At 32.9% G+C, this 23174-nt stretch overlaps 1 protein-coding gene across 2 annotated transcripts in view; it reads left to right on the top strand.

The window, feature by feature from the left end:
- ROBO1 (roundabout guidance receptor 1) overlaps positions 1 to 23174 on the top strand; it is a 1085200-nt gene that overhangs the window by 318475 nt on the left and 743551 nt on the right. The window lies entirely within an intron of this gene.

Below are 23174 nucleotides of genomic sequence, written 5' to 3'. Positions count from 1 at the left end.
AATTTCTTCAGAGATGTCCTGAAATAATTTGAAATAATTTTTTACAGATAAAAAAACTACTATTAACTATTAACTATTTATCCAATGTTGTGTTTCATTTTGCCATTTTATTAGCACTATCATACACTACAAAATTCCCCAAGAACCTAATACTGCAAAATGAAACACAAAATTGGAGAAATAGTTAATAGTTAATATTTTTCTTCTTTAATAGTACTAATTTTCAAAATCTAGGAGCCAATTGTTGGCTTATAAATTTTATATTAAAAACAATGTTTTATCTTTTATTCTTTGTCTATTTCTCCCTTCCCCAATCTATCATATTTTATGTATTTTTAGAACTATCTTTTGCAAAGAAACATTACATCCACTAAGTTAAAATAGTATATGGGTTTGATCCACAATATAAAGTTACAAAAGAAATTGTCTTCATTATTTCTCATCTCTGTTTTAGCCAGTGAGAAAATATTCTTGCAATGTTGATCAAATAAGGGAGTCAATACCAAAATTCAGTAGACTCACAATGAAGTAAAATAAAAAGTAAAGAATTAACCTCCAGGCAAGGATTAGTAACCAAGATACACTAAATCATCGCCTGAAGCTCACAGTGCAATACAGACAACTGGGGAACGTGGCAAGTTGATAGGATTTGTCAGTGAGCAGCCAAGAGGTGATTGGGCCCTATCAGAGAAAGCATAATGTGCACCCTTGCAGATAAAAGAGCAGAACTGCATGTCATAACATACAGTTGTCACTGACCTCTTTGTAGAGCAAATATTTGTTTTGCAATCTGAGCACCAGTGGCAATCAGAACAGTAGAGATCTCAGGCATTGCTTTAGCGAAGTTCATAGAATGAAAGAGGATTGTTTTTATGTAATTACACTTTAAAACTACACAGTGCCTCATAGTGAAACTCTGGAAAGTGTTTCATGTTTTTTTTTAATGAAGAATGCTATTGTGTTGCATGCCCATAATTATTTTTGTTGTAATATTTTGGGAAGAAAATGTTTATAATATCATTAATTATTTGGAAATTATCTAGTTTAGAATTAAAAAAAAAAAAAACATAATTTCAATGGGTCAGTGAGTTCAAGTCCAGGCAATAAAAAATATCTAGAGTATTAAAATTGGAATTTTTGATACAAGGAAGGTCTAGAGAAACTTTGTAAGAATTGTTGCAAGAACTTAAGAAATGAATTTAATTACACATATCTATTTGTTACTACATTTCCGTAAAATAAGATATAATCCAGCTGAAGCATTTGACTATTTACTAAATTAGTATTTTTTAAATTCCAATAATTTAATTATAATCTAGTTTTTTAATGGTCATGGTAAGTATATGCTTTGTAGACAATGACATAGTAACACTGTCCTTTGCACTAAATCAACACAGGCTTATTCTTCCTATGTCTCTTTCCACTTGGTCATTACTTGATTGTTCAGAAAACCAGGTTTAACTGATGGCAGAACATGAGTGGCCTTCAGAGTCTAACACAAAACCATCTTATCTACTCCTAACACAAAAGCAACCTTGTTTTCTTCCATTTCTTCAAACTGCTATATTTATTGTCTCAGGATGAATACAAATGCCAGATGACAGATGAGAACTTTAAAGTTAGTTAAGTTCCTAAGACCAAGATTGAAATTTGGAACTTGCCTATTTTGTACTGCACTGGGTCTCTAATATTGCAATTATGGTGGATATAGTTGTGTTAATGTATACATCCATATGTGAAAAGGACAGGAGGTATAGATGATTTTACCTATAACTGTCCCACAAATGTCAATAACTTAAAGCTGCAGTGGATGAATGAAAAGTAAATGCCTTGATCATATACATTCCAATGGAACTTTGTTGCCTCATGTTCCCTAGCTTCAAATCTGGGAACCAGGAGAAAGTGTTCAGCTGTTTCATAGATGCTTAAGAAAACAGCTGAACTCAGCTGTCACACACATGAATAGAAAAGCAATTTTTCAGGTAATCCATTCTCAAATCATTCCATATTGAAAGGTTGAAACTCTCCAGAAGAATGATTTCAAAACAGTGAAAGGCAACAGAAACTTTCATTTTATTTTCATAGAAGTGATAGAAATTAAATATGTACAGGTACTATGAGCCTCTGAGTAATCGAACAGGATGAACATAACTCAAGTAAATCCAGCACTCATCCCAGCTTCTGCAGTAGAGAAATGGCTCCAAATAATACCAGGATGATGGTTTTAACTATCTCTTCTATCATTACCTCCAGTGTGACTTTTTGAGTCTAACAAATTATTCACACTGAAAGAAACTTGAAAGAAAGGGAGTCTATATCACGTTTTTTCATTTTGTTTTGTTTGGTTATCTCATGATACTCATGTGATACCGCAAATTTGACTATTTTCCAATTGGCTTTGTTTTTAAAATCAGAGATGTGAACTCATAAATATTTATCCCCTAAAATAGGGTAAACATACACCTCAGAATACAATGTGAAAAAGAGATGATGTCAAATTTTACTGTTCTTTAGTCCTTCTTAGAAACTATCTATTTGCCATTTGAAATAATTCCTAGATTACGTAAGTGTTAAAAATTTATATGGGTTAGAGCTCAGTTGGTTTTGGCCAGCGTAGATGTAGAACAATGTGTCTGAGAAAATATGGTGATGAATATATCACTGACATAACTTGTCCAAAATCCCTGCCCAAGTAGCCACTTTTTTTTTTCTTTGAATCTGTTTAACACTCTCTCCATTAAGATTTTACACTATATATCAGTTTGCTGTTTAATTGATATAAGAAAACACTGAGCAGACTTAACAGTAGTGTAATTTGGGTTCATCTCTCATTTTTATCATAAAGAAAAGAATCCATAAAATGATTAGCATTAAAATATCTAGTCTTGTTACAGCATTTTTCTTGCCTTAGAGAAAAGGAAACAGGGTAGAAAATGGGAGCGTTTTTTTGTGATATAAAACTGTACATTTGAGAAGTGACTTAAGAGAGAATGAGTGGATAATTTGAAGACACTTTGGCAGCCCATTATCCTGAATAACTTAATGAAGCAGTTTATCATAGAATACCAGTTTATCAGAGTAGCACTGTAGCTACTCTATGATCAACTGAACAAAGTTTGTGGGGAAGAGTTCCACCAGAAATCTTCACCAGAAATTTCACCATTCACTGCTAAGGAAATTTCTTATTTTATCCTTCAAAATTATTTCTATATGAAAAGTAATCAGTAAAACTCACCCCAAATTGTGTGGAGAAAACAAAAAGTTTCCAATATGTTTCAAAAGCATCCTGTCGTATGAAGGCTATAAGAGTAGGCACGCTGGAGGCAGAAATACCAAGATCCAAACCCGACTCTTCCATGCATATATTGTGAGAACTGGCATGATCTCTCTGGGTCTTTGTTTTTATCTGTTAAATGGAGATAGCTGTATGTTCTCTCACAGAAGTTGTGAATATTTACCACAGTGTCCACAAAGAGTTAGCATGTAAGTGTTCAAATACTGGTGACTTTGGAGCACTTACGATTGGGGCTGTAATTATTGTTTTGCTTCCCCTCGAAATGCCTCTTTATTTATTACATAAACTTACCTGCATTAATTACCAACAGCAACATAGCTGTTTCCTGAGAGCATATTGCTTTGTTGGTATAGAATCCACCTCACAGTATGCAATGGAAAAATGTAAGTTAAACGTAGGAATGAAAGGATGATGATATGTATATTTTTAATGGAATCAGAAACTATCTCCAAATTGAAAAAACCTAATTCAAATCAAATCCATATCAATGATTTGTGTTTATTTTTTCTAATTCACACATAAATCATATGGTACCGTGCAGAGAAAGACAATAACTTTGTATTTTGAGTTTTACATTCTCAAAGCTTAATATAAAATACACTGAACAGTAGCTTATATATCAATTAATTGAAAAAATAAAAAAGAATCAAAATGTGTTTAACATGATGTCAGGAGTTCGAGACCAACCTGGCCAATATGACGAAACCCCATCTCTACTAAAAATACAAAAATTAGCCGGGTGTGATGGTAATCCCAGCTGCTTGGGAGGCTGAGGCAGAAAAATCGCTTGAACCCAGGAGGCGGAGGTTGCAGTGAGCCGAGATCACCCCACTGCACTACAGCCTGAGCAACAGAGTGAGACCCCATCTCAAAGAAAAGCCAAATGTGTTTAACAAATATAAATTAGTAAGCAGTTACCAGTGTTACATAAGCACACCCCACTGTATAAATAACCACGAAGTATTGTTTCTTTCTGAAAAGTAACTTTAAAGAGCACTTAAATGTCTCATAAATATCCAGAGAAAAATTTGAAGAAACCTAGAGAAATTTCAGTGCTTTCTCTCTGCCAAGATTTCATTTTATTTTCATTGTTATGTAATATATTTCCATTTTAAGTGTTAGAAATTGTTGAAGATTCTTTTGTTTTACTGGCAGAGTACATGTATTTATAATCCTCCTTTTTTTCTGACATTGATGGTTAGGAAGCATAGTTACTACACTGATCACTGATTTATAATTGTTCTGCATTTGCGTTTACAAATTTGTGTTTACAAATACACATTGGATGTTCAGGAGTATTTAAGATCACTTAAACTCTTTCAGAAACTTAAATGCTCCCAACTTAAGAGGTCATTTCCCTTTCTTTTCATCATCTAAAATCATGTATATGACATTAGCCATTCCCAAAGGACCTCATTTTCCCTCCTTTATTATTAAATATTCTTCGTGAGAGAAAAAGCAGACCCAATCCACTTTTATAATGTCTACCCTCAGAATGGCGTCAATCAGCAAAATATAGAGGACTGAATGTCAATTATTACATATTTTGGCCTTTAAATTTTAGCTAACTGTAGCAACTTCATACTGAAACCCAAATTAGCAACACATAGAGACTGGTCCTTAATAAATAAATAATGAATTGAATTACCTAATGAATGACTGAAGAGACATTTCAATAACAGCTTGGGAAAATTAGAGCTAATTTGTCAATAAAACAATGATTCCTAGAAATATTTACCTACTGTGGTTTACTTAATTACAGGATAATTTTCAAATCGCTGAATTTTAACTAATAACCTTGTTTGAATTTTCTTCATCTCAAATTTAAATATGGGTATACATATAGATATCTATATAGAGAGATACATATTGATATTGCCTGGCTTTTATATATGCTTTGGAAAGTCAATAAATAGTAAGTAGTAATTTTTGATGATCTGTTTCCTCTCCTTTTAATAAATTTCTATATGTAAAATAATTTATTCAAGATGAATGAATCCAAAAATCCTGTAGAAATGTGAGAGTATCTTAGAATTATTTTTACCAAATTATTGATGTATTTAATAAAATCCATCCATTTACACATATATACACCAATTAGCCAATTAACCAAACTTTCAATACTGATTTTTAAAAAGAATAGAGCCTTTATATCTCCTCCTCATATAATCAACTTATGAATTTGCAACATGTATTATTTAGAATGAACATTTTCCTCAATATGAAAGTCTTGCTGTATGATATATCACATTCTAATACACAGACTTCAGATCAAACTATCATCTTTGACAACTAATTATCAATACTTAAAGAGCAAAAGTAAAAATTATTCTTATGAAAATTTGCATTTAGGTTTTTAAAGTGAAGCCTTGAAAGTAGAAGTGCGCATGTTTTGCACGATGGGAAATGTAAAATGCTTTCATAGAGAAGAACCTAAAATGTGAGGGTAATTTTGGAGATCCATCATGTATCTGTCAAAAATAATGCAGTAAGAACATATGTTTTCCTTATATTAGAATTTGTTAAATGTGCAACTTGGTGTGCATAAGTGTGTGTGTGTGTGTGTGCGCGTTGTCAGGGTTGTTATATATGTATTTTTATGGAGTGACTCAGGAAATTGATAGAAAAACTTGGAAAAATATTTGAACACTCTAGGTTTTATGTCTAGGAAATAATGCAAACAGCTTTGAATTTATTTTAGCTGATTGCAGTATTTTTCTAATTTAATAGTTTGGCTGAGAACTCACATTTACCATATTTTGAAGTAAATTTACATTTGATGACATAATTCAGAGGACTGATCTGAACACAGAAAGCTTTTCTGAATGAGTAATTAAATATAAAACCAGAGGTAAATGTACACTCAATAAACCTAAGTACTGTGAGTTCTTTGCTACACAAGGGTCTAGTGTGAGTCAATCAGCAATCTCAGTCTTTAATGTCATTTATGGATGATGTTTGGAAAATACCTATCAAAATTCTCTTACAATTTTAAGAATTGAGAACAATGTCAGTATATTTCATAGTTATATTTATATGCCTACATATATATAAATGTCTACAAGTGGGAAAATATTAAACACCTTTCATTCACACTCAAGGCAATGAGCCTATGCTCTTCTGTCAACCTAAATGCATCAGGGTTTTTTTTTCCTATTAAAAACAATCTTGATGCTTTTAAGGAAGTTTTATGGAGTGTGAGGGTCATTTTTTAGTTTATAAGTAGTTTAAAATATTCTGGCAGACAAGTAAACATGTCTGTTCCAGAATGGGCATGATCACCTTTGATTTTAAAATACATCCTTAATCAGTATCTATTTATCCATTGAACAAAGAAGCAAATCTGAAGGAAATGAGGAGTGGTAATATATCAGAGGAATCACAGGAAGAGTACTCCAAAAAGTGGGCACAGTAAATGTAAAGAATTAGATATTAACAGTGCACTTGGCGTGATCATGGTAGAGTACCCAGAAGTCAGCTTGTTCAGAAGTCAGTGGGAGGTCGAGGGCGAGTGGGGAGGGCAGCCGATCATGTGAGGGCCTTATAACCAATATCAGGGTTTGAGATTTAAATCTGGATGGAATAGGAAGCAACTTGGAGGAGTTTGAGCAGATTTAGTGGATTAAACAGTGAAACGACTTAACTATGATTCTTTAGGATCTCTCCTGTTTTGTGTCTACCCAGACTTATTCTCTTCTCATATTTCTGCATTTACTGCTGTCTCAGAGGGGCTGCAAACACATGTAGAAAGGGACTGAGGAATCTACTATTGATCTGAAGCCCCCAGCCCTGCATGCCGGACAGGACTCTGGCACTATGACCTATTCTATTTCTCAGCATAATCCTTGGTTCTCAGTGGAGGCTGTTTAGTCCCCTTAAGTCAGGCATTCACTCTCTTATAAGAAAATTATTCCCTCAAGGGGAAGAAAATTTGATCATGTGGGGTGAAAAAAAATCATACTTTGTATGTACAAAGCACAGTGTGTCTGTGCTGTTAACATTTGAAAGAGTGTGACTAACATAAAAATGTCTAAAAGTCTCCTTAGGGGTGGCAATAATAATAATTTTAAAAAAGTAACTTGAGAATCACTACTGTTAGGGTTATTTTGGAAACCTGCAGGGGCCTTTGGTTTTAGTAATTACTGAAGAGACTTTGCCACCAAGATTTAGTTGGTAGAGGCCAGAGAAGCTTTATGTACGGCAGTACATAGGGATCTTCTGAATGAAAACTTCCAAATATCCCATTGAGAATTCATGTAGGCAAAAATTTTGTCATTAACTGAGCCTAGAAGCTAATTCCAGTTTTTTATAGTAATTCTTACTAAACAACTACCTTGTGAAAAGAGAGATTATACTTTAGTTTGCTCAGAAATCACAACACAGATAAAAGTGTGCCTTTGGTATTGGACTCTATAATAGTACACACCAATATCGGTATCAGCCTCCATCTGTAGATGTCATGTTCACAGTTATGTCATATGGAAGTCCAAGCATTTGTTTCATTATGTCTCCAATATTATAAATGTCTAAGAATTATATATTAAAATAGACATAATTTTAGCATAATTTGTTTCATTTTTCAGTGACCATATAGTATGTATATGTTTGTGTATATTTAATTATACACAAAATACATATACAAAATTATATACAAAATACATACACAAAATTATATACAAAAATACAATATATATGTATTTTATTTTGAGGATAATAAAGAATATAATATAAGGGTATGCTGCAACCAAACCAGAAAAATCAGAGAACAGGGTAGACATATCTTGATTTTTCAAATTGTAGAAATTACATGACAGAAGAAAAGTTTAAAAGATATTATTTTAGCATGATTAGGTGGCAATTTGACAATGGATAATTAATAATAATTAAAAACTAGTGAAGAATGCAAATATTTTCTTTATAACTAACTGCTAGTGGCTAACTATATATGATTTTTTAAAAATGTTAAGTGCTCATTCTGGACCAGGCTCTACTGCAAACACTAACCTATTTTTAACGTTTTTAATTTTTCAGTAAACCCGGGAGTTGTATTCTTATTTTATAGATGAATAATATGAGACACAGAGGTTAAGTGGCTTAGTGCAAAGACACGTTGTTAAAAGCAATAGGGCTGAGATTTAACTAGCGAGCCTTTGGTCAAGGCTTTATTATTATTAGTTGCCTGGCATGCGGCTTTCCTACTCTATAAATGTTTTTTGGGTTTTACTGCTTATTCAAGTGGACTATATCGCAGGCTTATTGATTGCATAGGTTGTAGTTAATTGGTGTGATTTATTACGTGCTTATGTGTTTGATTGCTTGTTTTGAATTAAAGATGAAATTACTAATATTTATTACTTGAATAAGTGAAGATCTTTTATCTAATAGATTGTGTCTGATCACTTTACTGAAGTTGTTCTTCATGAACCTTGTTCCTCCGGTGTGTTGATTCGTTTTAGATGCTTTACCAGAACTAGAGCATCCTGGGAAAGCTTTGCCCAATATGGCAGATGTTTAAATGTTTACTGACTGGAAAAATATATTGATCATTGCAGCATGACAGCTAAGGAATGTGCTGGCTTCTGAAGAGCAAATTTAGCTGTAGTCTTAATATAGTCTACATAATAATCATAGTAAACAGCATGTATTATATATATACATATATATACACACACACTCTGTGAATATACTCTGTGAATAATAGACTAAAATATCTCTGAAAAATATACTCTGTGAATAATAGACTAAAATATCTATCTAATGAAATGGCAACATATTCAAATTAGTGTGTAAAAGTACTTCTAGTTTATAAAATTTGTAAAAGCCTTTTGGAAGACTTGCATATATATTGTCCAAAATGCTTTTAAAAGTTTTATAAATTAGAAGTACTTTTACACACGAATTTGAATATGTTGTTATTTCATTAGATAAATATTTTTGTCTATTATTCACAGAGTATATTTTTCACACTTTGCTTATCAGGGAATATTTTCAATGAATGACAGACTAAATAGAGAAGGATTTTAAAATCTTAAATACATTCCCTCTGAGTTTTTATTTGTTTTTCTTCCTTAAGGAATATTCTCAGTAATTTTATTTTGAATGTGTCTATGAGCTGTGTTTATGACAAATAACTTTAGAAGTTTGAAAGAGGCAACATTTTTAAATTTTAGAAAGCCAAAGTCAGCCCGTCAATCATCTATGTAACTCACCCTGTTTCAATAGTAGAATAAAGCTAAATGGTTTACCACAGCCAAATATATATATAACTGCAAAGCAGATGAAACTTGTAGATTCAATAAACTTTTAATTCATTTTACGCTTGTACTCAGCTAATATTTGCAATGGATATAAAATATGCCAGACACTGTATTCTCACGTTTCCTTCATATAATTTCACTTAATATGTGAAATAACTGTCATTACATAATATATGATTCCTCTTCTTAATAGGGTATCTGATACTCTTTTGAAGTAGGAAGTAACAATGTGGCTAAATTTTGATCAATACATTTATTTTCAGTGGCTCATGCCTGTTATCCCAGCACTTAGGGGGCACTGAGATGGATCACAAGGTCAGGAGATCGAGACCATCCTGGCTAACACCATAAAACCCCTTCTCTACTAAAAAATACAAAAGATTGGCCAGGCGTGGTGTCATGCACCTGTAGTCCCAGCTACTCAGGAGGCTGAGGCAGGAGAGTCATTTGAACCCGGGAGGCAGAGGTTGCAGTAAGCTGAGATTGTGCTGCTGCACTACAGCCTGGGCAACAGAGCAGGACTCATGTCAAAAAACAACAACAGCAACAACAAAACACCTTTATTTTACCAATAGAGGCTGAGGCACATATTTTTAAAAATGTTTTGTTATTTAAAATATTTCTTGCATGATATATAGAATTGTTCCCATGTTTTAGAGTAGTTTTCACTAATAATTCATATTTCCTAACATCACCCTAATATAGAATATATTAAAAGATGTTAAAATTCAGGGAAATTTTTCTTCAGAAAATGAAAAAAGATGTGTTATTGTTCAGGCTTTCACTTACCATCAAAAACCTCAAATATATGTAACATTAGTGCCTTGTTTCTTTATTCTCATGGCATTATTCCAATGTTATTAAAAGTTGTTTTTTTAACCACCATACCACTGTTCCTTGGTTTCACATTGAAGTCCCTGCATTCAGATAGAAATACTGTTTATTCCTCAAGTTAATGACAAAAATACCTGAGAGGTTTTATATGAAATTATAGAGTTGCTAAGATTATTATGATCTTATTTTACCAAAGATATGTCTCAAAACAAACTTTGCAAATTCTTATAGTTCACTCACATGGTAATTTATCCCTTCCACGTCCTTCCTTAGAAACTGACAATGAAAATATTATAGCATTTCCAATGCAAAGTTATATGTAGACTTTAGCTTTAACATAATGTTATTTGTATAATATTGGAAAATCAGAAACAGACTATATATCTATCGACAGAGGATTCATTATATAAATTAGAACATAACACTAAGATAGTATCTTACCGCAAATTAAGAGGTCTCTATGAAAGTTTTAAAAAATAATTTAGGAAACATGCTGTTATGTAAAAACGTAGAATGGAAAAACTTGTATTTGGTTTAATCTCTGAAATGATACAAATATATGTGTATCCATAGGATATAAATATTCAAAATAAATACACATAGATACAAATAGCAGTTGGAATTTTAAGAAATTTTTACTTTCTTCTTTATATCTTCAGACTTTCTACAATGACCATAGTAAATATTATAGTTGAAAAATAAATATTTTTCAGGGATTTCTACATATAAATTTCTTTTCATTGGCACGCTCATTAGGTGGGAAAATTTTTTTATTTTGTGGGATCCTAAAAGTATATGAAGACCTAGGATGCCAGGAATTCAAAGAGTCCTCCTTTCAAAATCTAATAAAAGACACTGAAATGTTCTTTCTTATTGTTTTAAGTATTAAAAATTAAAAGTGGTTATCTACTGATCTAGACCCTATAAACTCTTCTAGAAATAATTAATATAGGTAAAATTATATTTTGTATCTCCATAAAGCTACATTATGTGCATTTTGTGTGCTATACTAATAAAATATAATTTATATATCAAAGTAGACATATTAGAAGACCAACTGAATTAACTGATTAGGATTGTGATGAAAACTTTAAAATATTCTATTCAGGTTTAACACTTACTAGTACCTGCATATTTACGTTCTTAAAGGTGATGACAGATTGAATTTGCATCAAGAATAGGAGGTATAACAAGAGTTTCATTTACTCTATTAAGAAGAATCAGTATTTAGATTATTGTGTTTTCATTGACAATATCAAAAATGTATGGAATAGAAGCACAATACTTATATCTCTTCCTATCAGTTTTTTCCCTAATTCCAAAAATTACTTATGTTAAATAATATATATATATATTTATATCTGTTTCTCTGTATGACGTTATTGTTTTCTACTTGCGTATATATATTTTGTGTGTGTGTGTGTGTATAAAATTTAGAAAGCATATATAGTAATTATCATACATTATTCTCTTGATTTTTTAAATTCAATTCACTTTATTCTTTTAAAGAGCCCCATAGTAACAAGTAGATATTTTGAAGATGTTTATGATACTTACTAATGTTTACTTAGTTTATTTGTGCTTTCTGTCAAAATCAATTGATCTTACTGCATTTTTAAATGAATATGTGAGATCAAATAGTGAAATAATGTGAACCGAACATATACCTTCTCTTCACATACAAACTATTCTACTCTTTTCTTACCTGAAAATTTCTCTTGTGTGCTACATTTTCTTCAAAATCTTTTTTTTTTTCTTTTAGCTAGATTCTATAACAAAGCAGGGGCTTATTGCCAACTAACTTCTCTTGATTTGCTTCATCAAATATTCCCAATCCTCTTCTTGTGATACTAAGAGAAAGCTAAGTTTGCAGAGTCACCACTCATTGTCATGTTGTTTTCTTCTCCTGCAAAGCTCTGGAGCACTCACTTTTATGCAAACTGTAGGCTTCTGTTTTTGTGTTCACTCGCTTTTCTATCTCAAGTCTGGCCCCATCTTCACAGAGCTTCTCTTCTTTATTCAGATGTTCGGGTTCCTTGCCTACTAAAATCAGAGTCATGTATCCATCCATCAAAGCTGACATCCTTCTCTTTATTGATTGTAGAATATTTTATCGTATATTTCTATTACCTGTTAAAAAGACATTCTCTTTATAATAAGGCTGCAGTGAAGCATAGCTCCTTTATAGCAATCACTCCTTTCTTCTCGGTTATCCTTCAGTTTCTGCCATTTGTGAAGAATGACTTTGCAGGTCATCAGGCCTATTCCTTTCCTTATTGTGTCTACTCCATGAGATCTTATTCTTGAAAATGCTGATGTTATTTTCTCTTCTGACTATTCCAAGATTTGGAATCAGAGGCAGAATCTGAAGCACAAGCCATTGAACAACTTTTCCAAGATCACTACTAGTGAAATCTTGATTCAAACTACACAGATTATTTTATAGTTTGTTCTTTTAAGTACTGAATGTTGGCTATTTTCTCAACCATGAAGAGTAGTAACCAGCATGCAGTGATGAAGAGCCTGGGCTCAAGATACCCATTACTCCTTTGAGTTATTGAAGAATGATATCCTCTTCAGTAGGTGATTGCTAAAATTAATATTCCCCCAGCACCCATGTTATCCCCAAAATATAAAAGCTATATTATTCTCTACTAGCATTCATCCATTTCTAATATATTGGATCAAGTAGGCTCAATGGCATTGTAAAGGCTTGCTAGCTCTACCTATGACCACATGATATATAGACAAATATGGAAGGCAGGCCCTCTGTGCCAGTGACTTGAGGACTCCTGGACAGAGAAGAAAGGTCTTGAGTGATTTGTCATAGGTAGACACTGAAAGAGAATAAAGGGGAACAATACATTTGGAAGAGTGGAGTGGATTATGTTTCAAAGGGAAAGGAAGAGACTTTTCCAGATTTGACTAGGTTAGGCCAGATGCTGACAGCTGTTCATGATTTGTGGCCTTGAGCAACTCATTTAATTTCCCAAAGTCTCAGTATTCTTGTTTGTAAAATGAGTGGTTTGGGCTAAGTGATTTCTAATGTTTCTTCCAGTTACAGCTTTTTAAATAATCTACAGTATTTTCTTAGGCTGTTCATTATTTTATTTGATGATATACTATCTCTGCTTCTGAAACAAATGAAGTTTCTTCTATTGCCCCGGAAGAAAACCACAGCGAAATATTAGTTGGGTAACAAAATGGATCCTGGTGGTTGAGGTTTCATATGAGACCTTTTACTTAGTCATGCTGAACAAGTGTATTTTTGCACTTAATAACCTAAAATTGTATTAATGCATTGTCCATTGTAGAATAATACCACCCACATTTGGAATATTGATCTCCCTGAAGATAAAAACCCATTCCAATAATCTAGTACATAAAGCCTATATGCATTCCCTATCATTCCAGCTTTAACGGTTTTCTCCTTGGGTGCTGTCAGGAGAATTTTAAGACAGAAATAGACTCATCTAACCTTATAATTACTTGCCCTATAACATTTTCATCAAACTGGCAGTTATTTCTTACTAAAAGTAACTTGTTCTGCAAACTTTAATCTTCAAATTAAACACTAGTACACAAAATGTTTTCTCGATTGAGGAGGTCTGGTTGTCCATGTAATTTTGGTAAAACAATGGAGACACATCGAGGTTGCCTTTTCAGTTGTCGGGAGGTTTATGCCAGATGGATTGAATGTCCATTCTGTGTTTGCTTCTCTGACACTTTCTGAGGATCCATTCCTTGGGTGATAAATGAGAGATGGACTATTTCCTGCAGCTCCACTTTTCTTTTCCCCTTTCAAAAGAATTTCTGAACAAAAGAAATCTGGTCTTGTGGTCCACTGTTCTTAACTGCTTTATAATGATTCAGTCTTAAAATAGAAGGTAACACTCCTTTATATCTGGACATACCAATTGGTAACTCTCAATAATTAGGATACAGATTGAGGGAGAAATGATACTCGTAGATATGTCTTTTAGAAAATATAGTTTTGACTATTGATTTCATCTTTTCATAACTTTGTTTGAACCCAGACTGAAGCACAAATTTGAATATATGGTAAAGTACACAAAAACAATTGTGATAATTTTATCAAGTAATTTTTACTTGCATCTAGTGGTTGTAACAATATACTTCAGTTTCTTTTATCTTCTAGTAATAAAATCAGCAATGAAATTTCATGCTGTAAAAATGTATACCTTATATTAATTTGAGGGAATATTATATATAATTCATATAAATAAACATTTCTGCATGTTATACTGAAAATTTCAGATCCTTGCATTGCTAGGCCAAGCTATTGAGATAAAAGGTAATGTTGGGATGGAGATGGGGAAGTGGGAGATTTGTGGGAGTTGTCCATTGGCCAAAACACATACTATCACTTACTTTATAATTGAATTAGGAATCACCATCTGCTGAGCCTGGCATGCTTTGTACTATTTATTAGATTACAAAATAAGTTCAACATTGATTTTTAAAAATTGTGAAAATAACATGTATAGAGTTATTCATTCTATGTTAGACCCAGCTTGGAATCAGTATTATGTTTTTTTTTGTTGTTGTTGTTGTTTGTTTTTTTTTTTTTGTTTTCGTTTTATTTGAGATGGAGTTTCAGTCTGTCAACCAGACTTGAGTGCAGTGGTATGATCATACTCATTACACCTTCCAATGCTTGGGCTCATGGGATATGCCTACCTCGGCCTCCTCAGTAGTTGGGAGTATATGCAGGTGTATAGTCACCACACTTTGCTAAATTTTATTTGATTTGATTTTTTGTAGAGACAGGGTCTTGCTATGTTGCCCAAACTGGTCTCAGACTCCTGGGCTCAAGCAATCTTCTCATAGCCTCAACTTCTCAAAGTGCTGGGATTACAGGCATGAGCCGCCATCCTTAGCCAGTATTTTCAACAACTCATCAAGAACTATGCTAATTGTTAAAGCAGTGCTTTGAGGTATTCCTAAAGCATTCTTCTTTCATCTCCATTCCTAAACATGTCCTATTTTAGGTCTTCATAACACAGCTGTTCAGTTACCATGCTCGCATTCATTCCCTGCTCATGCCCACACTAAAACTACTGCTTTGTGAGTATGGTAAATATGTACTCAAAACTGGCTGCCAATTTTTACTACATTTTCCCCACATTCCCAATCTCCCCTATCTCCTCATGCCTCCACCACCTCCCTTCACCATTTTCCCTCTGCCTCGGTGTGTATGCACCCATATAAGCATCAGCCATGTACATATTGTTGAAATCACTTCTTAGTTTGCATCTTACTCAGGCTGCTCAGCGTCATTGGACAGTGGTCCATTCCCAAAAACATACTTATCTCTTGGCTTTTATGACATAACACCATACATACCTCGTTTTCTTCCTACCTTGTCGGCTACTATTTAATATCCTTTTCATATGTCTTCTTTATGTTCCTGGTCTCTAAATATTGGTGTGCCTGCTGAATTTGAAGCTTGTTTTTCCTCCTCTATGATCTTTCTCTAAATGAGCTCATATAGTCACTTGCTGATAAATGTCTTTGACATATCTCTAACTCCCAATTTTATATCCCTAGCTCTGGATTTGTTGTTGTTGTTGTTGTTGTTGTTGTTGTTGTTGTTTCAGAGCCAGGATCCATTTCATCTCAGTGGAATATAAAATAGGCATTTCAAGTACTATGCAGCCCATGTAAAATATTTTATTTATTGGTATCATCCTATTGTGGGATGTTTATAATGTTCCCTAACATTTTCCTCTCTTTAAAATTATGCTGGCATTAACAAGTATGTTGTTTTTAATTTTAAAATTTTTCTCTAGCCTTTGATTCTAACTGTGGGACAGAATACATACCCATTATGCATGTGGTTTCTGCATTCACTGTTGCTTTGTATCAGGTATCTGAAATTACAATTGGTATATTTGGAATGGTCAAGATGGAGAAGAATCTTAATTATTCCACACAATATATGTTTTTTCAGCGTATATTGAGAGCATAAAGCAGGCTAGAAGTTTAAAACTCTGAATCTAGGTGCCTATTTTCTTTATAATGCCTGTGCATATGTACATCATTTAGCTCAGTCTAAAGTGGGCTTAATAGTACCTGCCTCATGGAGTTCACTACATGGCAAATTGTTCTTCAAACCAGAGTAATTTTTTTTCTGCCGTTCTAATTCATTCATTATTTTTAATTTTATTTTTTCTACTTGAAAGATGATCTCTATTATACTATAGAATTCTTTTGTTGTGAGTGAAGATGTTCCAACAGACTGATTCCCCTCTCTACCTGCCCCCACCTCACACCCACTTTCAGAGATGCTGATTATAGGAGGTGGGAGAGAGAGATACTAAAACACTAGAATTCCTGGCTCTATCTATGAGGATATCTCTATCCCCTTTTAATTATATGAACAAACACATTTTTTTTATTTGGGTAGTGGAATAAATATTGACTGTTCCTCTTTCATAGTGCTTACATTCTAAGTTTACATCAAGTATATGTAATGTGTTACATAGATGATTATAGCATAAGGAAGTACAAGTATTACGGCAGTAATTATATTTTGTGAAAAGAGATGATCTTAGTTTCAGTATAAAGATCAGTCAAAAGGTGACATTGATAATAGTCTTTTAATAGCTTAACAAAGACATGAGTTTGTGAAAATTCCATTCATTTTAACAAACATGCATCAGGCAGCTCCAATGGGTCCACATCACATAGTGTATATAGCACTGTGAGAATTGCTGGGCACACAAATTTTAAAAGAACATAGCATTTATTTGCAAGGAGCTCATAAGGCCATCCACATGACAGGTCACATTGAATTGGATTTAGCACCATCCCTCAAAGCCATTATCCTACTCTATTTTTTCCTGCACATGCAACCAGAATAATATTGCCAATATAAAGTTTTAAACATTTGGTTCTTCTATTCTTTTTTTTTTTTTTTGAGACGGAGTTTCGCTCTTGTTGCCCAGGCTGGAGTGCAATGGCGTGATCGTGGCTCACCGCAACCTCCGCCTCCTGGGTTCAGGCAATTCTCCTGCCTCAGCCTCCTAAGTAGCTGGGATTGCAGGTACACGCCACCATGCCCAGCTAATTTTTAGTATTTTTAGTAGAGATGGGGTTTCACCATGTTGACCAGGATGGTCTCGATCTCTTGACCTCGTGATCCACCCGCCTCGGCCTCCCAAAGTGCTGGGATTACAGGCTTGAGCCACCGCGCCCGGCTGGTTCTTTTATTCTAATGGCTTTCCACTTTCCCGGAAAGAGTCTTGAACAACTATTTTTACTACCTTTTATTATACATTTTTTACATTTGAGTACTTATTACATATTTGTTTTCTGTTTATTTAACAAAATATGTGACTTCATCATTGCACTGAAGGGCATAATAATAGGTATAAAAAATTAACTGGGAATTTAAAAACTGATCAACATGAATTAAGTCATTTTAATAAAGACTTGCTAATCATGATGGCATTTTACTCACACTAGCTAATATTTTTTAAACATGCATATATAATAGGTACTATATTTTTATATATTTATATGTTATATATAGTATGCACATATATACAAATTATGCATGTAAGTGAAGTCTTAAATGCCAGATGTAGGTGATGGGGAGGAAGGCAGCAAATCACACTGCCATGTGTGTACCTATGCAACAATCTTGCATGTTCTTCACATGTACCCCAAAACCTAAATTGCAACAAAAAAACAAAAAGAACAATATCAATCTTAATACAATCTTTAAAAAATTTTATATAACCATTTGTTTTTCATTTTTTAATGTTGACAAAGGACTCAGTCTAGTACTAATAATAGTTACTGCTACAAATTTTTCACCAATGTCATTTTCTGGTTTACTTATACTGGCATTATTTGTGTTATCAACCTGTACTTCCTAAGAAACTTTTCATGCACATGCCCATTTCATGAGATCTAATTTAGTTAAAACTGAATATGGTAAACCCAAATTCTCTTCCCTGAATGCCTTTAAACTATAATAGTTCCCAAAGTGCTAAAAGCAAATAGATGGAGAAGCCCACTTGTCATTCATTCTGCACCTCAAAATTATGATGCTACCCCAGTGATCCACGCCTTCTCCTATATGGCCAGTCACCATTCTGACACACGCCTGGCTAAGAAGTCAGTGTATGAATCTGTGTAATACATAAACATGGAGCTTAATTTTCTGATCTTTTTTTGATGGAAAGTACAAAAAGATAGGATTGTTTTTTCTTCTCAATGCTTCACCGCATCACGTTTCATATTCTGTAGACTGTGGATACTCCACTGCACTGAGAATATAGCCCACAATCCTGTTTCTGGTTTCATAATTCTCTGCAACATAATTATCATCTATTCATCTTAGTAAAGGCAGCATTTATTCGGAAGTATTGTTTCTTATCTCATAACCAATGATTCAGGCTGCCCTGGGCATTTTACCATCTGCTGGCTGGGCTGCCCTCCCTTGCATCGCACTTTGACCCATTTTAGGCCTCTGCTCGAATGCCCTGTCAGCTGCAATGTGAGAACAACAAGCATCTCTTAGGCATCTTGCATTGCCTTGCATATAGCACAATAACTGATAAAGAATACAGGGATCATTGAAAATGAATTACCTGATATTGCTTGACCTTACTGTATATGTTGATGGTAAAATCTCCATAATTTCAAATTTGCGATTCCTTCTCACATTCATGAACAGAACAACCTCAATATTATTAGAATATCTATAACTTTTATTTTCCTTCCTCTTCCCTGTTTTCAAATTCCTTATTACATATTCAGTGAGTTTGTATAAAAGTAAAAACTTATATAAATAAATTAGTAGATGAATAAAGCTCCCTAGAATTCTAACTGATGTTCAAAGTAAGTATTTTTCCCATTTTTTTTTTAGTTTAAATTACATATTCTGATATACTATGTCTGTTTTTAATTAAAATACTCTCAGGTAGTTCATGTAAAAAGCAATCTTGGATAAAATCCATTAGTAGAATATTGTGGCATCCAAGCGTTTTGATACTGAGCTATTTTTCCAAGTATACTGAGGACTAATATAAGGATGACATCACAATTTTACATTATTTTCTCAAAACTATCAAAAACAAAAAATTCAGATTGAATTTAATATCTTGTCCTGTTTTATATTTTTCAAGAGAGAATAATTTAAATGTATATCATTTAAATTGTTCTTTATTTGTAGTATAAAAGTTGACTTTTTATTATAGCCTATACCATTTGAAGAGTTGTATTTCTTGAAACTATCTCCATTGAGTTTTTCTGTTTCCTTCAAGGTATTTTTTTTTATTAAATGTTTGTTACTTTCTTTCCCCTGTGAGTAATTCTGCCAGTGGAGTCATTTTTGTTTATTCCATGTTTACCAGACAGCAACTGTTTCATGAAGACTAAATGAGTTTCTTTCTTTTACAAAAGTCTAGCATTCAGCCAGTGGAGTCATTTTTGTTTATTCCATGTTTACCAGATAGCAACTGTTTCATGAAGACTAAATGAGTTTCTTTCTTTTACAAAAGTCTAGCATTCAGCCAAGGGGTGTTAGCAAGAAGTTATAAGGTCACAACTGATTATTGCATGAAAGTCTCAGGTTTCACATTTTTATCCAGCAAGCTTTATGTCGCCTTTAGGATTAGCTGGTCTTGTGGAAAGATAACACATAAAGGCATGAAGATATTTTATGCAGTAGTGTAACATTACAATGATGATACTGAGTTATTTTAAAAAATCCTGTTTAGCAAGAGTTTATCTTCACCAACATACCAAATGCTGTACTCTTCAGCTCCAGGCGCCATGGTCATAAAATTCTTGAATTTGCAGTCCTAAAAAAGCAATTTTCAAATATTTGTGATAACATTTGCACATAAGGAGACATAGGATTCAGGATTAGATATAAACATAAAGCTTCAAATAACTGAAGCCATCTAATATTGACATAGCATGCATTGGTTTACATTTTTTAAAAATTCAAACTCACCTGCATGCATCAAAATTTAAGAAATACAAATAGTAAAATTCCTAAAGAATGAAAATAGTACTCATTCATATTTGAGACAGGTTTTTCTGACCATATGACTCCAGGCAAGAAAGATTTTTCAGGTTACCCTTAAATTCAGAAACTTTAAATTCAGCTAACTTTAACTTTCAGACATTATTGGATTTGCGCAGTATCATCAAACTGAAAATACTGTATCAGTGAAATTTTAGATAGCAGGTTTTTTTTCTTTCATCCTTCCTGTGTAAGAAAACAAGAGAAGATGCGTAACTTTCCTGTAGTTGACAAGATTTCCTCAGTGATGACTAAGATTTATGTGTTTTTGCCTTGAAGTAGGATCTTTTGAAATAAAGTATTCTTAGTTTAACAGATCCATAATGTTTATCTCCGTGTAATTATAAGTATTACCAGACATACCTTTAAACATGTGTGCATGCTTGTGTGTGTATATGTTTAACTTCCTTTAACCTAAACATAAATAGATTGTAATGCAACATCTAAGACTTACCATAATTTAACTTGTTAAAAAGGGATTAAGCAAGTAAAAATGTAAAGGAAGCATTTAAAATTAAACTCAACTAGATTATGTGATAATAAACCCTCCTCTACCTTACAATAAATAATTTTAAAACACTTTTCTGTCCATTGCCTTATAGGAGTTTCTTGTGTTTATGTGCTTCCAATTTCTTAGTTTTTCCAATTCTTATTAGCCTTTCCTCCATAATATATACATGTAGCAGATAAATGCCTATTTGCATGTTGCTTTCATCATTGCTTATATTTGGCTTTATATATCTTATATTTCCTATGTAATTTAAGATAAAAACATGCAGAAAGCAATTTTGATCATTGTATTTTCTATTCAGATGGAGAATTCAAAACATAGAATTTTAAACTTTGTAGATACAATGTGACAAAACTGAAGAATAACATATTCAAACTATTCATCAGTCATAGAATATAGTATCAACTTTAAGAAAAGCAAAATAATACAAGTATATGATAATATACTGAAATATTATTAAAAGTCAAGTTAACCCATCAGTATTTTCTTCTTAGCATCAGATTATTGCTCAGAAGAGCTTGTTTTTAAATGGACAAGATATTTTGATACACAGCATATGTGATATATGTAGCCCATCTGTTAGGAAGAAAAAGTGAAATTATCTCTAAACTTAACCAATAGTTAATTATCAAAATAGACAACTAACTAAGTAAGGCATATGGCACAAATTGTTACTTTGGTATATTATCTGATCTTATACAAAGGTTGATTACTGAGCATTTTTACTGTAAATGACAAAAACCTAAAGCTATTCACAGTTAAAGGGAAAGGTAACTGACCTGCCCAGATAGCTATACTGGCTATCCATCTAATAAAACTTAAGAAATGAAAGAAGGGAAAATTACTGGCATGAAATTCAAGTGAGACATGGGTTAACTGAGTACCTGAATTTTGCAAGGGATATGGAAACAGTCATGTCTACTTTTTTCATAGATTAATAGTGAGTACAAAAATGTTACTTTCTGGGGAATGCTTAAGTGAACAACAAAAAAATGTGGCTTCATTGCAGTTCCTAAAGAAAGGCAAAACCGAAGGGAGCAAAGAGATGAGACTGACCCTTGTGAGTATGTTTGTAGCATACCACCCTTAAATTAAGAATCACAATAACATGGCACCTCCAGGTCCATTTTGTACTTTGTTTTTAACTGCTCCAAGCCACTTACTGGTATTTCAATCAGAAAAAGAAAATGTTAAACAATTTATTTTGACAGTTTTAAACATGGTAAATCTTATGGAATTTTTTTTTCTCACCTTACTGTCACCCTTTCAGGATTAAAATGGTAATAATAATAATCAATAAAATAAAAGAATACAGCTCCCTAGTGGAATAAAATAAGTACAAAATCTCTATGCAGCATTTCAGGTAGTCAAAAATAATGACATTTCCTTGTATGGCATTGATCTTGCATACTTTAACTTTGATTTAAAAGGAAATCTTGGCAGGCAATTAACCTACATATAAAGATTTGTATAATAGGAAACTCTTTGAATTGTTAATAGGAAACTCCTTTTCTCCCCAGCAGCCCATTGAGAACGCCTCTTTTTCAATATGAATCATATCTTCCATAGTTTATTAGCATCAACTCTTTCAACTGTCCTTGGTGTCTAAGGTTACTTGAATTCTCCAAAGAGCTGTTTCTTAGGAGATAGATTCTGTGTAAGAGGAAAACAGCTAAGTACCAAGGCCTCCTGGAAAATCTAAATGCATGCCTCATCACTTACGCTCCAAATCAACTAACAGTTGATTATAAGGAATTAAAAATAGAGGATAAATACAGAAATAAGGTATTATTTCTTCTGGGAAACAGATATCATGTATCAATATTATTGGCCAAAAACTTCAATGTAAATTGAGACTGTAATGAGATTTCGTTCAACGGCCAAACATTTAAGAGAAAATGTTAGAAAAAGTACCACTATAGGAATCATACCTTCAACCTAATTTTTAGCAGTATCTTGCCTAGAAAACATTCTATCCCACCTTATATCCCAACTTCTTAAAATATTATCAGATTATTTCCCAAGAAAATTATTTAAATTAATTAGCAGCATCTGTTATAACGTAATAGTTGTCCATCTTTAGCCCAGCATTCAAACCTCTTGAATATCTTGTCATGTCCTCTGTGAACATTTATATTACAAATGCTTCACTACACAAATCCTATATGTTAACTAGATACACTCTTTTATTTTTCCTTCATTACACATTTA

The sequence above is a fragment of the Saimiri boliviensis genome, chromosome 18 (assembly GCF_048565385.1).
Source record: "Saimiri boliviensis isolate mSaiBol1 chromosome 18, mSaiBol1.pri, whole genome shotgun sequence".
NCBI lineage: Eukaryota > Metazoa > Chordata > Mammalia > Primates > Cebidae > Saimiri > Saimiri boliviensis.
This window is presented reverse-complemented; position numbering and strand designations above follow the sequence as displayed.